The sequence below is a fragment of the Cetorhinus maximus genome, chromosome 20, assembly GCF_964194155.1.
Source record: "Cetorhinus maximus chromosome 20, sCetMax3.hap1.1, whole genome shotgun sequence".
Lineage (NCBI taxonomy): Eukaryota > Metazoa > Chordata > Chondrichthyes > Lamniformes > Cetorhinidae > Cetorhinus > Cetorhinus maximus.
Window position 1 is genome coordinate 28,245,202 of NC_135898.1, and position 17,217 is coordinate 28,262,418.

General features: G+C 45.0%; 1 protein-coding gene across 1 annotated transcript in view; it reads right to left on the reverse strand.

The window, feature by feature from the left end:
• The window catches only part of tacr2 (tachykinin receptor 2), a 139,398-nt gene that overhangs the window by 115,432 nt on the left and 6,749 nt on the right, over positions 1-17,217 (reverse strand). The window lies entirely within an intron of this gene.

Sequence of the window (17,217 nt, forward strand, 5' to 3'; positions counted from 1 at the left end):
TTCAACCAAATCATCGATATAAATTGTAAATAGTCGAGGCCCCAGCACCAACCAATCCTCTATCCATGTTAATATGTTACCCCCTACACCATGAGCTCTTATTTTACATAGAAAACTTTGATGTGGTACTTTATCAAATGCCTTCTGGAAATCTTCAGTAAAGCGAAAGAAGATGTCATCAACAGTGCTAACAAGTGGCACTTGCTTAGCAACAACCTACTCACTGACGCTCAGCTTGGGTTCTGCCAAGGCCACTCAGCTCCTAACCTCATGGACAAACATGGACAAAAGAGCTGAGCTCCAGAAGTGAGGTGAGTGTGAATACCCTTGATATCAAGGCAGCATTTAACAGCAAGGAGCCCTGGCAAAATTGGAGAATGGGAATCAGGGGGAAAACTCTCCACTGGTTGGAGTCATACCTAGCACAAAGGAAGATGGTTGTGGTTGTTGGAGGTCAATCATCGCAGCTCCGGGACATAATTCCAGGGTTTCCTCAGGGTAGTATCCTAGGCCCAACCATCTTCAGCTGCTTCATCAATGACCTTCCTTCCATCATAAGGTCAGAAGTGGGGATGTTCGCTGATGATTGCGCGATGTTCAGCATCATTCGTGACTCCTCAGATACTGAAGCAGTCCATATCCAAGTGCAGCAAGACCTGGACAACATCCAGGCTTGGGCTGACAAGTGGCAAATAACATTTGCACCACACAAGCGCCAGGCAATGACCATCTCCAACAAGAGAGAATCTAACCATTGCCCCTCGACATTCAATGGCATTACCATTGCTGAATTCCCCACTATCAACATTCTGGAGGTCACCATTGACCAGAAACTGAACTAGACTAACCATATATTAGCCTGGAATCCCATGGCAAGTAACTCACCTCCTGACTCCCCAAAGCTTGTCCACCATCTACAAGGCACAAGTCAGGAGTGTGATGGAATACTCTCCACCTGCCTGGATGAGTATAGCTCCAATAACACTCAAGAAACTTGATACCATCCAGGACAAAGCAGCACGCTTGATTGGCACCCCATCCACCACCATTGGCTCCATTCACTCCCTCTATCACCAATGCACAGTGGCAGCAGTGTGTACCATCTACAAGATGTACTGCAGAATCTCACCAAGACTCCTTCAACAGCACCTCCCAAACCCATGACCATTGCTATCTAGAAAGACAAGGGCAGCAAACATATGGAACACCACCAACTGGATGTTCCTCTCCAAGCTGCTCACCATCCTGACTTGGAAATATATCTCTGTTCCTGGGTCAAAATTCTGGAACTCCCTCCCTGACAGCACTGTAGGTGTTCCTACACCATGTGGACTGCAGTGATTCAAAAAGACAGCTCACCACCACTTTCTCAAGGACAATTAGGGATGGGCAATAAATGCTGGCCTCGCCAGTGATGTCCACATCGCATGTATGAATTTTAAAAATCTAAGTACAGCACATCCACAGGTTCCCCTTTATCCATGCTGCTTGTTACTTCCTCAAAGAACTCCAATAAATTAGTCAAACTTGATTTCCCTTTCACAAAACCATGTTGACTCTACTTCGTGGCATTGAGATTTTCTAAGTGCCCCGCTATAACCTGATAAATTTTAGATTCCAGCAATTTCCCTATGGCAGAGGTTAGGCTAACTGGCCCATAGTTCCCTGCTTTCTGCCTCCCTCCTTTCTTGAATAGAGGAGCTATTCATCATTTTTCAATCTGTGGGACCTTTCCAGAATCTAGAGAATTTTGGAAAATTAAAATCGATTTGTCTACTATCTCAGTAGCCACTTCTTTTAAGACACTAGGATGAAGTCAATCAAGACCTGGGGGCTTGTCAGCTTTCAATTCTAATAATTTTCTCAGTACCCTTTCCCTAGTGATTGTATTTGTTTTAAATTCCTCCCTACCTTTCACCTCTTGATTCACAATTATTTTTGAGATGTTACTTGTATCCTCTACAGTGAAGACAGCAGAAAATTGTGAGAAACTGTGAAAGAACAGGAATAATGGGTGGGAGGTATGGAAGATTCAGAGTGCTCGTTGGCTTTAGCAGGAAGATTCTTGTATCTAGTAAAAGGAATTGGTGACAAGATGTTGCAATTGCCAATGGGGCATATACTGCTATGTGGTGGGTTACTCAGGTACCTAGCCTTGTTTTCCACCTGCTCCTTGGAGGGTTTCTGTTGCAACTGAGTGTGTGTTATGGAGAATGGAACTTACCACAGTGATCCTGCAGATTGTGGGTTGGTTAATATTGTAGTTACCCCCCGCAGTCTCAGATATAGCAAGGCATGTATTAACTCTATGGACATGTTGCTTCTGGGTACTATGCTCAGCACAGGGGAGGGTCAGCAGCAGTCTGTACTCTAGGGCTCCTGAAATCCAATCCTTTGCCTGCTCGGTACCAGCAAACAGATAGACATATGCCATTTCCAAGAGACAGTTGCATCATCGAGAAATAAATAGAAGTTATAACATGGAAATAGGCATTTGGTTGAACCAATATGTGTCAGTGTTTATACCAGACACAAGCAAGTCATTTAAATCACATTTCCTACTCTGTTTCCATATTCCTTCATGCACTATGCAATCTAATCTTGAATGCTTACAGTTTCTGCCTCAACTGCTAACCCTGTGCCAATTTCTGTTGTTCCCCTGTTTCATTCCTTCAGCATTAGCAGTGACCTGTAGGGGAGCCCTCAAGGCAGCAATGATGGAGTTGAAGGTCTGTCTCAAGCTGATTTCCCTATAAGGGCAACACTGTGAGTTACCAGCATGGCCCAGTGTAAGAGATTGTAAGCATGCCATGAAAGTTTTTAAGTTAGTGACCTTGTGTTATCTCTCAAGGTCGATTCTCCCATGGTACACAGACGGCCTGATAAGCAAGGCACACAGCTCGTGTTATCAGTGCCTATGAATGAACATAACACTTGTGATAGTGCAACAAGAACACTACAAGGCAGAGAATGCAGCCTTAGCAACAGACTGCTGGAAAAAACTTTGCAACCCCTTACATAACATATTGATGCACTGTGAGTACCAGGCTGCATTGTGGAGTGTCAACCCCAGTCCAGTCCAGCCAATGTCCGCTCCATCAGTCTACTTTCGATCATCAGCAAAGTGATGGTTGGAGTCATCAACAGTGCTATAAAGCTTGGTTAGCAATAACCTGCTCACTGACACTCAGTTTGGGGCCACCTGGAGACGTGGTTGCGTTGTGGTATTGTCACTGGACTGGTAATCCAGAGACCCAGGATAATGCTCTAGGGACCTGAGTTCAAATCCCATCAGATGGCGGAATTTGAATTCAATAAATATCTGGGATTAAAAGTCTAATGATGACCATGGAACCATTGTCAATTGTCATAAAAACCCATCTGGTTCACTAATGTCCTTTAGGGAAGGAAATCTGCTGTCCTCACCTGCTCTGGCCTACATGTGACTCCAGACCCACAAAAGTGTGGCTGACTCTTAAAAATGCCTCTGAACCAGGGAAATTAGGGATGGACAATAAATGCTGGCCTAGCCTTTGGTGCTCACATCCCACGAACGAATAAAAACAAAACTCAGCTCCTGACCTAATTACAGCATTGGTCCAAACATGGACAAGTAAGCTGAACTCCCGAGGTGAGGTGAGAGTGACTCCCCTTGACTTCACAGCAGTACTTGACCAAGTGAGGCATCAAGGAACCCTAGTAAAACTGGAGTCAATGGGAGTCAGAGGGAAAAAACTCTCCGCTGGTAAAAGTCATACCTAGCACAAAGGAAGATGGTTGTGGTTGTTGGAGGTCAATCATCTCAATCCCAGGACATCACTGCAAGAGTTCCTCAGGGTAGTATCCTAGGCCCAACCATTTTCAGCTTCTTCATCAATGACCTTCCTTCCATCATAAGGTCAGAAGTGGGGATGTTCACTGATGATTGCACAATGTTCAGCACCATTCCCGACTCCTCAGATACTGAAGCCAGTCCATGTCCAAATGCAGCAAGACATGGGCCTGAATCTTCTGGTCGGTGTGCGGGGACGGGCTTTACTCGCCGATGCTTAAAATGGCGCACTTAAATTGGGCGTGCACCCCAATGTCACCACTCATCATTCCCATCTTCAGTTCGGCGGGCACGCAGCCAACTCTTCAAAGGCCTATTAAGGCCGTTTATCAACTAATTGAGCTGATTGTCTGGGCTGCCCGGGAGGGATGAGGTTTCATGAAGGCTTTATAAATGAAATAAAAAATTTTATTGAAATACATTAACATGTCCCAGCTCATGTGACACTGTCACATGAGGGGACATGTCTGAGTAATTTTTTTTTTTCGCAATGCTTTATTCTTAAATTAATCTCCCTGAGGCACGGAGCTACCTCAGGGAAATTTCTGTGCTCTTTCACGCAGGCCCCGACTCTCCCTCCTCCCCCGCCCGCACAGGTAGCGCTGAGCAGGTCTTAATTGGCCTGCCCATGTAAAGTGGCGACATGCAGCCGATCACAGGCGGCGATCGGCTGCACACCCGTCCAGCCTGCCCGACGGGGAGAAAATTCTCCCCCTGGACAATATTCAGGCTTCGGCTGATAAGTGGCAAGTAACATTTGTGCCACACAAGTGCCAGGCAATGACCATTTCCAATAAGAGAGAATCCAACCATCATCCCTTGACATTTAATGGCATTATGATAGCTGAATCCCCCATTATCAACATCCTGGGGGTTTATCATCATGACCCGGGAGAGGAGGATGCACAAGGTACAAAAAACCAGGCCCGTACCCTACAGGGGCCCCAGTTCATTCTCCACCATCTCCCCCTCCTCCTCCATTGATGCTGCTCAACCCTGCCACCGACCTTCACCTCATTTTGTTAGTTGGCTTCTGCACATGTTCTGGGAGACAAAAGGGAGCTGAGGCAATAAGTTGCATGTTAGTTCGAGAATCCTAGCTGAGTCATAACTTGATTGTGCTATAAAATTTAAGGCTCCCAATAAAATTAGTTAATCAAGTCTTATCATTTCCTGCCCTGAAATCATCATTCTCAACTTTATTTTCCTTAGGAGCAATGGTTTGGCTTTTTTGACTGATCAGCAGTTGTTGTCGTGAATCTATGCAAGCAGTGATTTCTACAGAATTGTAACAAGGCTTGTAAACAAGTGTTTTAAGAAATTAATTGAAAATTTGTGGGGGGTGTAGTCTGTAGAAGTCAAATATTTTTATAGATTACCTGTCACACCAGCACTAATGTTGACTGCTTTGTTATCTGGAATAATCCAAAAATAATTGTTGGACAACCTATTTGTATTCATGACTGGCCATGTGGTTCAGTTAAACTTCCATATTACAGGATAAATTCAATGAGGTGATGCTTCTGATGAAGAATCTTTGCTGTTTTTTCTTACTTTTATTCTCATTCTTCTTGTCTATGTCAGTGCAGTAAGTGACTGGGGATCAACATGTTTATTGTGTGGATAGTTGGACCACGCAGATGAGGAATGTCCAGGGCTCATAACCTGACCTCTGCTGAAATGGCTGATCCCAACAATGGCAGCAGTGCAGATGAGCAAGAATCTAAATTAAATTATTCTAGTTGTCATTTAAGATTCCACAATCACACTTCACCTTCCACCAGATCTGATACAGTTCTGTCTTGGTTCAAATATGTGTGCCATTATCTGCCGTAAACAAAACATCCCAAGCCAAGTTGATAACACAAGATGAATTCAGATCAAAATGTTTTTCATCCTATTTGATCTTATGCTCATAATATCAACCCTACTTGTGCTTTCATCACAGTTTCTCGTCATTCCCTAAATGTATTCAATGTTCTGCCTCACCCTCTTTTCTTGCCACCCATTGCAGTTATTGGAATGAAATACTTCTGTCCTAGATTTATACATCATCAACCTGTCTTGTCTTGTTCTGCTTCGCTAGAGTAACTGAAATTTTAGTTTGGGGTTTATTTTCACTATTGTGTCAAGTATCATATACCTCTCTGATGTCTCTTTTCAAGGTTAAATCTCTATCTTATGAAGTCATCCTTCATTACTTTTCCCTCTAACCAAGAGGCTAGTCTTACTGTTAAATTCTGCACTACTCCTAGTGTGCATATATGTAGACCTCCTGCAGGGATCACAGTATAGTAATGAGGAGGAAGATCCCTACCAATTTTCCCACCCTATTTTGGGACACTGTAGTGTCCTTGGGTATGATCAGCTAACACAGCACAGATCAGGTTCAAGCCTTAAGCACTCCTGACCGGTATGTATCAGAGATGGTCTATCTTTATTTTTGAGCATGTCCAGCTTATTTTTCCTTTGTAAGTGTTCTAATATTCACTCTTTTCCTGAGAAAGATGATCCCTTTTGACATTCAACCAATGCCAAATTAAACAAAAACAAAAATTGCTGGAAAAGCTCAGCAGGTCTGACAGCGTCTGTGGAGAGGAAGACAGAGTTAACATTTCATATGACTCTTCAGATTTCCAGCATCCGCAGTATTTTGCTTTTATCTTACTGCAAATTCAAGTCTAGACTACTTCATAATTGCCTGTTTGGTATTCAACATGGCTTTTCGACTCGCAGTCTAGTTTCCCCTCAAATCTCTTCATCTGAAACAAAGTTGACAATACATTCTCTGACTCTTTCTCCATGAACCAAGGGATTCCCCAGCCTCTTTCCTCTCTTCCATTCTGTCCTCTGATAAGGAAAATAAAGTGGTTTTTATTTCAGTTGGTCAAAGATAGATTCTTCACATATTATGTCTCTAACCAACAATGTTTCCTCTGAGGAGAGATTTTACAAATTTGTAATTTTGTTGTAGAGATTCCTGTGGTGGGATCATATATCAGGATTAAAAAAAGGACCAAAAATCCTGAAGATCCTGTTGATCTCCATGCCCAAGTTTTTTGGTATACATTACTGGCTGAAGCTCGCTTAGGAGTGTGAATTCCTAAAACCTACCTTTACATGTCTCTAGTTATAGATATTTGGGCTTCATTATCTCTTCTGACCTCAAGTAGAAATATCACATCTCACTTGTTGCTAAAGCTGCCTCCAAGAAGCTGTTTCCTCTTTAATCCAAGTGCTCATTTCCCCTCAATAATTCTATCAAGCCTATGTCATTCCAAGACCAAGATATTGTTCCTATTTCTACCAAGTGTTCAAATGACTCCTGCACACTTATTGGACAGGATGCACAAAAAATATTTGCTATCTGGTTGACAATGTCTCTCCTATGACATGAATTTTATGATGTTTGTATGCTTTAGTCCAGCTCACTGGACAGTTCCCTCAGAAAACCACACATTCAAATGTACACAAATAATTGAAGCTTGTCCATGTCCCTGGATCAGAAGACCCCATGCATGTTCAAACGGCTGTGACATTTTAACTCTTGTTCATGTGTGAACTATTGATGTCACAATTTCATCAATGGTATGATATCTTTAAATCCACGGCCACCCCAGTTTAAGAAGTTCATGTTGGAGAATTTGCACAGGTTAGTTGTGGTGACATAGTCACACAATTTCAGTCAGATTTACTCCCATATTCTACGTGCACTGAACATCTTTTGTTTATGTTTGTTATCAATTCCTTTCTGCTGTCCAATTGTAACCAGCCCTCCAGTCCAAATTCCAAGTAACCCTTCTTGAGTGGGGGTGTGGAGAAGAATATTACAGGATGTCTGGAGCTGAGGGTATTCCTCATGATAAAGATGAGTTCTTTCAAAGCTATAATCAATAACCATTACTAATGAAATTACATCTTTTACGTTTTAAAAAAAAGATGCTCTGGGGTTTTTCTCAGATAGGTGAATGGAAACATGGACAGTGTGGGAGAGATCATGAGAGGTGATTGGTCAGAGAAATGGTTTTTGTAAAGGTTTTGAAAGGAGAGAGGGCTGGAATTCGAAACACAAGCAGATCAGCCATGATTTAATTGAATGGCAGAGCAGGCTTGAGGGGTCGAATGACCTACTCTTGCTCCTATTTCTCATGAGATGCAGAAAGAGGGATTTAGGAAGGAATACTAGAGAGTAAGAGGAGACGTTACATAAAATATCACTGAACAGTGGTGACTAAACAAAGCCAGAGTATTGATAATTCATGCATCCTGCATTAGAAGGATCTGCAAAACTGTAATGTTTGTCTTTGCTGTGTCTTTGATAACACATTAAGGAAAGAGAGATAGAGATATGACTGTGTTAGTGAACTGATCTTCTCTAGTATTGTGGAGTTGGGCCTAAAATGTGACCAGGATCCTGGACTTCACCAGACCTCCTGCTGCCTTAGGATAGAGCTTTCCTCTCTGAGCATTTACTCCACTAAGTCAAAAAGGATTCAATCGAAGGTGGACACACCCCCATCTCTGTCAATCAGAGGAGAACACGCCCATAGGTCATGCCCCCAAAGTTGGGGGATAAGGGGCCCAGAAACAGGAGATTATCAGGCCCCATGATTTCACTCACTGACACTGGTTGCCATTGACCAGAAACTGAACTGGACCAGCCATATAAATACTGTGGCTACAAGAGCAGGTCAGAGGCTGGGAATTCTGCAGAGAATAACTCACCTGCTGACTCGCCAAAGCCTGTCCACCATCTACAAGGCACAAGTCAGGAGTTTGATGGAATATTCCCCACCTGCCTGGATGAATGCAGCTCCCACAACACTCGAGAAGCTCGATACCATCAAGGCCAAAGCAGCCCATTTGATTGTCATCCCATCCACCAATTTAAACATTCACTCCCTCCATCACTGATGCGCAATGGCAGCAGTGTATACCATCTACAAGGTGACACTGCAGCAACTCACCAAGGCTTCTTTGACAGCACCTTCCAAACCCTCAAACACTACCATTGAGAAAGGACAAGGGTAGCAGATGCATGGGAACACCACCATCTGCAAGTTGCTCTCCAAGTCACTCACCATCCTGACTTGGAAATATATCGCCTTTCCTTCACTACCGCTGGGTCAAAATTCTGGAACTCCTTCCCTAACAGTAGTATGGGTGTAACTACGCCACATGGACTGCAGCGGTTCAAGAAGGCAGCTCACCACCACTTTCTCAAGGGCAATTAGGAATGGGCAACCAATGCTGGCCTAGCCAGAATAAAAAAAAGAGTAAGTTGGCTGTCATTATGAGCTGTTCTGGTAGAGGTAGCATACATTATCGAGCAACTCAAAAGCTTGCTGAGCCCAGCTCACAGGCTGAGTTGAAGGCTCTCAGCCCCTCTGCTCTCATTACATTGTGTGTTTGTAGTACTGCATGTACACCTCATTTTCTGTGAGAGGGTGTCCAATGAACTTCAGTCCATCATGTATTGATGACAGTGCAGGAAGAACTCCCTGGAACAGTCAATTCAAGAACCTGCTCATCAGTGACTGTCCACATTCATACATTTTGATGGCACTCCCCCCGTGCTTGGTATGTGTCGCACTGCGAGTCGCACTGCGAGTGCTGGAAGGCTGCCTGTGCAGCTGTCCTTAAAGTACCTCTCTCCACCATTTAAAGGGACACATGCACTTAGGATGAAAAACAGTTGAGAGTCAAATGGCTCCCTTCAGCAGCCAGACACTGAGGGTCTTCCACCAAAAATTATGTAGCAGAGATTGGTTCACTGGAAAGAGAGAGACATCTTCGGATGAGTACAGCTGGAGCAGCATGGTTGGAAGTTACAGAGTACGTCAGTCAAGTCTCCTACATGGCCCAGACTGTGAGCGGGTAAGCTAGACATGTTTTGTCCGCACAATGTGGTCAAGGTGCAAACAATGATTACATCTCGATCCTTTAGTTTCCTTATTAAATCATTGCACATTTAGTGCACCAGAGAGGGAAAGAAGCCAGCAGACAGACCAGGGCTGATCTTTGGAATTGTCCAGAGATAGAATCTCTGATACACGACATTTAAATACTATATCAATGGCACTGAAGAACCCGGAGAACTTCACGCTTGAATCTTCTTACTGCTTACTGCAGAAGCACCACCCACACTGTCCCTCTGCTCCGTGATGTCAACCCATCCTCTCAAAATGTACCCACTTTGAGAGTCTTGGTTGTGCAAGCAAGAGAACATGAGTTCAGCGATGAAAAGAAAGAATGTGCAGGGTTAAGGGGAGAAGGTGGGGGAATGGCACTAGGTGAAATGTTCATTCCAAGAGCCAGTGCAGACACAATGGGCTGAATGGTCTCTTTCTGAACTGTAACAATTCCGTGATTCTGTATGGAGCTAGGCTGAACAGGGACATAAGGAGAAAAGAAATAGGCACAGCTATTCAGCTCCTCAAGCCTCCTCTGCCATTCAGTAAGAATATGGCTGATCTTTGATTTCAGCTTCACTTTCCTGTCCTATCACTTAATCCACCTTGTGTCCAAATATCTTTCAACATCTGTCTTCAATAAGCTCAAGGGCAGAACATCCACAGCTCTCAGGGGGAGAATCCCAAAGATTCACAACCTTCTGCGTAAACCCTCTGAGTTGAGAAATCTTTCCTCATCTCAATATTAGATAGCCACTCCCTTATTCTGAGATTGTTCCCCATGTTCTACATTCCCCAGGCAAGGGAAACTTTTGCTCAGCATCTAAACTGTCAAGAAACTAGGGGAAAGAGATCATAGGTGACTGAGACTGGAGTCAAGGACTGGAGTTCAAGGGAGAATGACAGCGGACACATGGTGTTCAGGGCAGACAGGAACATGGAGGAAAGCATGGGGAACTAGGGGAGAATGAGGACAACGCAAATGGAGGTTAAGAAATTGAGGTTTGGGTGGGGAAGAGAGAAGGGTTGGAGCTCTGGTGGGAGTAAGAGAGGGTGACGTGGTAGTAGGGGTTGAGGAGAGCAACAACAGGGAAGAGAACTCCACGTTGGGGAATGAGATCCAAGTGGGGACTGGAAGTAGGGGAAAGAGTACAAGATTGGGGAGTAAGATTGCTGTGGGGCCCAATATTTTCATTTCTTTATTCTTGTTGGGATATGAGTGTCATTGCCTAAAGTAGCATTTGTTGCCCATCCTTAATTGCCCTTAAGAAGGTGATGGTGAGCTGCCTTCTTGAACTGCTGCAGTCTATGTACTGTAGGTACACCCACAGTGCTGAGCCTAGAAAACTGCGTCAAGTGGAAGTAGCATTGAGATGAGCAACAAGTAAAGATCTAAATGAAACCTGGGCCTTCATATTGGGTAATTAGTGAAAGATTGTTGCCATAATGGCTGAATGGGGAACAAGAGGATGGAGATCGAGGATTTTCACTGGAAGATTCAAGATGGAAGGGGAGAACAACAACATTAACTTGGGTTTATATAGCATCATAAATGTAATAAAATGTCCTAAGGTGCTTCACAGGAACATTATAAAGCAAAATTTGACAGCGAGCCACATGAGGAGATATCAGGGAAGATGATTGAAAACTTGGTCAAATAGATAGCTTTTAAAGATTGTCTTAAAGAAGAAAAGTGAGGTGGAGAGGCAATGAGGAGTAAGGAGGGAATTGCAGAGCTTAGGGTCAGGCAACTGACATCAATGGTGGAAAAATTATAATTGGGAATGCAAAAGAGGCCAGAATTAGAAGAGTGCAGGTATCTCGGAGGGTTCTGGGGTTGGAGGAGATTACAGATATAGGGAGAGATGAGGCCAGAAGAATTTTAAAATCAAGGCGTTGCTTGACCAGCAGCCAATGTAGGTCAGTGAGCACAGGGATGATAGGTGAGTGGGACTGGGTGCAAGTAAGGGCAAAAGAAGCAGAGTTTTGGATGATCTCAAGTTTACAGGGGGTAGAAAGTGGGAGGATGGCAGGAGTGTGTTGGAATAGTTGAGTCTAGAGCTAACAAAGACATAGATGAGAATTTCAGCAGCAGATGACAGGGGGACGTGATGGCATAGTGGTATTGTTACTGGACTAGTAATCCAGAAACCCAGGGTAATACTCTGGGAACTTGGGTTTGAATCCCGCCATGGAATTCAAATTCAAATTCAAAAAAAGCAGGAAACCAGTGTCGATTGTTGTAAAAACCCATCTAGTTCACTAATGCCGTCCATACCTGGTCTGGTCTACATATGACCCCAGGCACACAGCAATTTAGTTGGCTCTTAAATGCCCTCCTAAATGGCCTAGCAAGCCACTCACTCAGTTGTATCAAACCGCAACAAAGTTTCAAACAAGGAATGAAACTGGATGGACCACCCCGCATCGACCTAGGCACCGGAAACGACAACGGCAAACTCAGCTATGTCAACCCTGCAAAGTCCTCCTTACATTCTGGGGGCTAGTGCCAAAATTGGGAGAGCTGTCTCACAGGCTAGTCAAGCAACAGCCTGACATATGCGTACTCACGGAATCATACCTTACAGATAGTGTGCCAGACACCACCATCACCATCCCTGGGTATCTCCTGTCCCACTGGCAGGACAGACCAGCAGAGGAGACGGCACAGTGGTATACAGTCGGGAGGAAGTTGCCCTGGGAGTCCTCAACATCGACTCCGGACCCCATGAAGTCTCATGGCATCAGGTCAAACATGGGCAAGGAAACCTCCTGCTGATTACCACATACTTGACCTCATCCTCACCAACCTGCTTGCCACAGATGCATCTGCCCATGACAGAATTGGTAGGAGTGACCACGGCACAGTCGTTGTGGAGACGAAGTCCCACCTTCAACATTGTGGATACCCTCCATCGTGTTGTGTGGCACCACGACCATGTTAAATAGGCTAGATTTTGAACAGATCTAGCAACTCATAAGTGGGCATCCATGAGGTACTCATCAGCAGCAGAATTGTACTCAAACAATCTGTAACCTCATGGCTTGGCATATCCCCCACTTTACATTATCATCAAGCCAGGGGATCAACCCTGGTTCAATGAAGAGTGCAGGCGGGCACACCAGGAGCAGCACTAGGCATACCTAACAATGAGGTGTCAACCTGGTGAAGCTGTAACACAGGACTACTTGCGTGCCAAATAGCATAAGCAGCAAGTGATAGACAAAGCTAAGTGATCCCATACCCAACAGATCAGATCTAAGCTTTGCAGTCCTGCCACACCCAGTTGTGAATGGTGGTGGACAATTAAATAACTCACTGGAGGAGGAGGCTCCACAAATATCCCCGTTCTCAGTGATGGGGGAGCCAGCACATCAGAACAAAAGATAAAACTGAAGCATTTGCTACAATCTTCAGCCAGAAGTGCCAAGTGGATGATCCACCTTGGTCTCCTCTGAAGGTCCCCAGCATCATAGATACCAGTCTTCAGTCCATTCAATTCACTCCACGTGATATCAAGAAAAGGCTGAAGGCTCTAGAAAGTGCAAAGACTATGGTCCCTGATAATATTCCGGCAATAGTACTGAAGACTTGTACTCCAGAACTTGCCGCGCCCCTCGCCAAGCTGTTCCAGTACAGCTACAACACTGGCATCTACCCGGCTATGTGGAAAATTACCCAGGTATGTCCTATCCACAAACAGCAGGACAAATCCAGCCCAGCTGATTACTGCCCCATCTCGTTCATTGTAAAGTAATGAAAGGGGTCATCAACACTGCTATCAAGCAGCATTTGCTTAGCAATAACCTGCTCACTGACACCCAGTTTGGGTTCCACCGGGGCCACTCAGCTCCTGACCTCATTACAGCCTTTGTTCAAACATGGACAAAATGCAGCAAGATCTGGACAATATCCAGGCTTGGGCTGACAAGTAGCAAGTAATATTCGCACCAGAAAAGTGCCAGGCAATGACCATCTCCAACAAGAGAGAATCTAACCATCGTCCCTTGACGTTCAATGGCATTACCATCACCAAATTCCACCACTATCAACATCCTGGGGGTTACCATTGACCAGAAATTGAACTGGACAAGCCACATAAATCCTGTGGCTACAAAAGCAGGTCAGGTGCTAGGAATCCTGTAACGAGTAACTCACTTCCTGACTCCCCTAAGCCTTTCCACTATCTACAAGGCACAAATCAGCAGCGTGGTGGAATACTCCCCACTTGTCTGGATGAGTGCAGCTCCAGCATCACTCCAGAGGCTTGACATCGTCCAGAACAAAGCAACCCGCTTGATTGGCACCACATGCACAAACATTCACTCCCTCCACCACCGACACACAGTAGCAGCAGTGTGTACAATCTACAAGATGCACTGCAGTAATTCACCAAGGCTCCTTTGACAGCACCTTCCAACCCCACAACCACTCTCATCTAGAAGGACAAGGGCAGCAGATAGATAGGGACACCACCACCTGGAATTCTTCTCCAAGTCACTCACCATCCTGACTTGGAAATATATCGCCATTCCTTCACTGTCGCTGGGTCAAAATCCTGGAACTCCCTCCCTAACAACGCTGTGGGTGTTTCTACACCACATGGACTGCAACGGTTCAAGAAGCAGCTCATCACCACCTTCCTAAGGGTAATTGGGATGGGCAATAAATACTAGCCTAGCCAGCGAAGCCCACATCCCGTGAATGAATTTTAAAAAAAGATGAACTGAGATAGTCAGTGAAGTTATTTGATGTCATTGAGGTGGAAATAGGCACACTTAGTGACGGCACGAATATGTGGTTGGAGGAACATCTCGAGGACAAATATAACACTAAGGTTGTGAACAGACTGATACATTTTTTAAGGCTATTGCTGGAGAGTTGGGGAGAAGTAGGGTTGAATTGGTAGCTAGGGAAAAGAGTTTAGAGCTTAGTCCAGAGACAATGACTTCACTCCTCCCAGTATTTAATTAGAGGACATTGAGAGGTGGTGGTGAGGTAGAGCTGGGTGTCATCAGTGTACATGTGAAAACTAACACTACTTACCGTGAGTACTTACACCAAGGGGGCAGCATGTGGATGGGAAATAGGAGAAGCCAAGGATTGGTCCTTGAGAGACACCAGGGGTAATGATGTGGGAGCAGGAATAAAAGTCATTGCAAATGATACTCTGGCTATGATTAGGATAGTTGAGAGTGGAACTAGATGAAAGCAGCCCCGCCCAGCTGGACAACAATGGAGAGGTGTTGGAGGAAGGTGGTGTCATCAGCCATGTCAAAGGCTGCAGACAGATCGAGAAGGATGAGGAGGGAAAAATTACCTAGGTCACAGTCACATAGGATGTTATTTGTGACTTTGATAAGAGCTGTTTCAGTTTGGCTGAGTTCAAAGGAAAGTTCTCAAATTGAGGGCCATCAGAACATGGAATGCTTCATCACAAGCAGCTATTGAGGCAGAGACTAAATCTTAACATGAATAGGAAATGGAGTAAGCATTTGAAAAGAGAAGGTAGTAGGCATCTGGACTTCACTGCCTAAGTTGGTGGTTGAGGCTGAAACACTCAACTCATTTAAACGGTACCTGGATCTGTATCTGAAGTGCTGTAACCTGCAAGGCTACGGACCTGGGGCTGGAAAGTGGGGTTAAAATAAGCGGCTAGTTTCTTTTGTCCCTTTTGCCGGTGCAGACACGATGGGCTGAATGGCCTCTTTCAGCACTGTAACTTTTCTATGGTTCTTCTGTGGCACTTTATGAGATGGTCAGAGAGAATGGGGTTACAGGAGAGTTGCCAGTACAGGCACTGAGGTCAAATATTCTCCTACCCTGTAATCTCCATTACCTTATGAAAAGCTTGCTATATTGAGTCTGATTCCAGAGAGTGGTTTAGCAATGTTGGTGTGTAACTGAGTTTGATGTGCCCTGTGAGAAGTGCTACAAACTCTGATCCCAATGTCCTTTGTGCGATCTCTTTTGGTTCAGATTGGTCTAGGTTGGCCGTTTTTGATGTGTGACTGATCGGCTCTGACTGAGGTTCCACTGAACCAGGGTCCAAGGAGATAGGGAGTGAGATGGAGCCTGTTAAAAAATGGCAACCACAGGGGAACTTGACTGCAGCTTGTGCTGTGTGGGGGAACTCCGGCTACAGTTTCAGGGTGAATATCAACAGGTTACAGAATTATTGCTATTTACAGATAAGATATTGGGATATTATTCTAATAACGACCAGTTGTATATAGAGTATCAATGAGTTACGTGATCCTGTCCCAGTCATAATGGTGAGTCACTTGGTGGTGGTGATGCTTCCATGCATCTGTTGCCCTTCTCTTTCTAGGCGGTAAAAATCGTGGGTTTGGAAGGTGTTGTTGAAGGAGCCTTGGTGAGTTACTGCAGTGCATCTTGTATATAGTGCACGCTGCTGCCATTGTGCGCTGGAGATGGTGAATTTCAAGGTGGTGGATGTGGTACCAATCAAGCAGGCTGCTTTGTCCTGGATGGTGTCAAGCTTCTTGAGTGTTGTGGGAGCTGCACTTATCCAGGCAAGTGGGGAGTATTCCATCACACTCCTGAGTTGTGCCTTGTAGGTGGTGGAGAGGAGTGAGCCATTCACCACAAAACGCATAAAACAGGATTTTCTGCTCCCGTTTGCGGTTGGCGTCAATGCAGGGGGGCAGCAGAAAATATCGGGAGAACACAAAAATCAGTTTCAGGTTGTCATAAAACCAGTTTGCGATCGTCCGCTCCACCTTTCAATGGTGGGCCGCGTTTCCCACTGCCGCACATCAGGAAGCTAATTTCATCGCTGTAGAATCTCACTATAAGGCCTGTTTACCGGAATCATCCCCCCACATTGGATCATGCGCTCACATCGGTGTGATTGCATGCCAGCGTGTTTTACAATGGTGCATAGGTGACGTGCACCTGGCGAGCTGTACTTTGCTCAAGACTTCAAGGTTTGTTTGTCTACCTTGCTTCGGACAGCACTCATGGTCATCAGTGCTTCGCAGGCAGAACCACATCACTTTTCGGCGTGCTCATTGGCAAGTCTCTACCTACCAGTCCAGCCAGAGTGGTGAGATTGTGAGACCTCCTGCGGCCTGAGCAGGGGTGGAGGACATCATGGTGGGCCTCCAAAAGGCATTCCAGTGAAGGGTCACTGAACTTTCTTGGCTTTCGGGGCCATGTCTTCACTGGAGTAGTACTGAGCTGCAAGCGTGGAGAACTGTGGGCGCAGCTGCATGTTACACATGGCACCCAGAGCAAGGAAATGGTGATGTACTGGTGTGGCAGGTGATTCAGAGGCTTCCCGCCAGCGATATGGTGTGTTTCCTGTGCCTGCATAATTAATAAGGCAGCAAGCAGATGATACGGCGCAAAAGTCTGCTCTTGCAGCTTGCAAGAATACGTCTTTTTTCATGCCCGCCACCGCACTTAGTGCAATTCTGGGAAAATTCTGGCCATAGCCTCTGATCTAT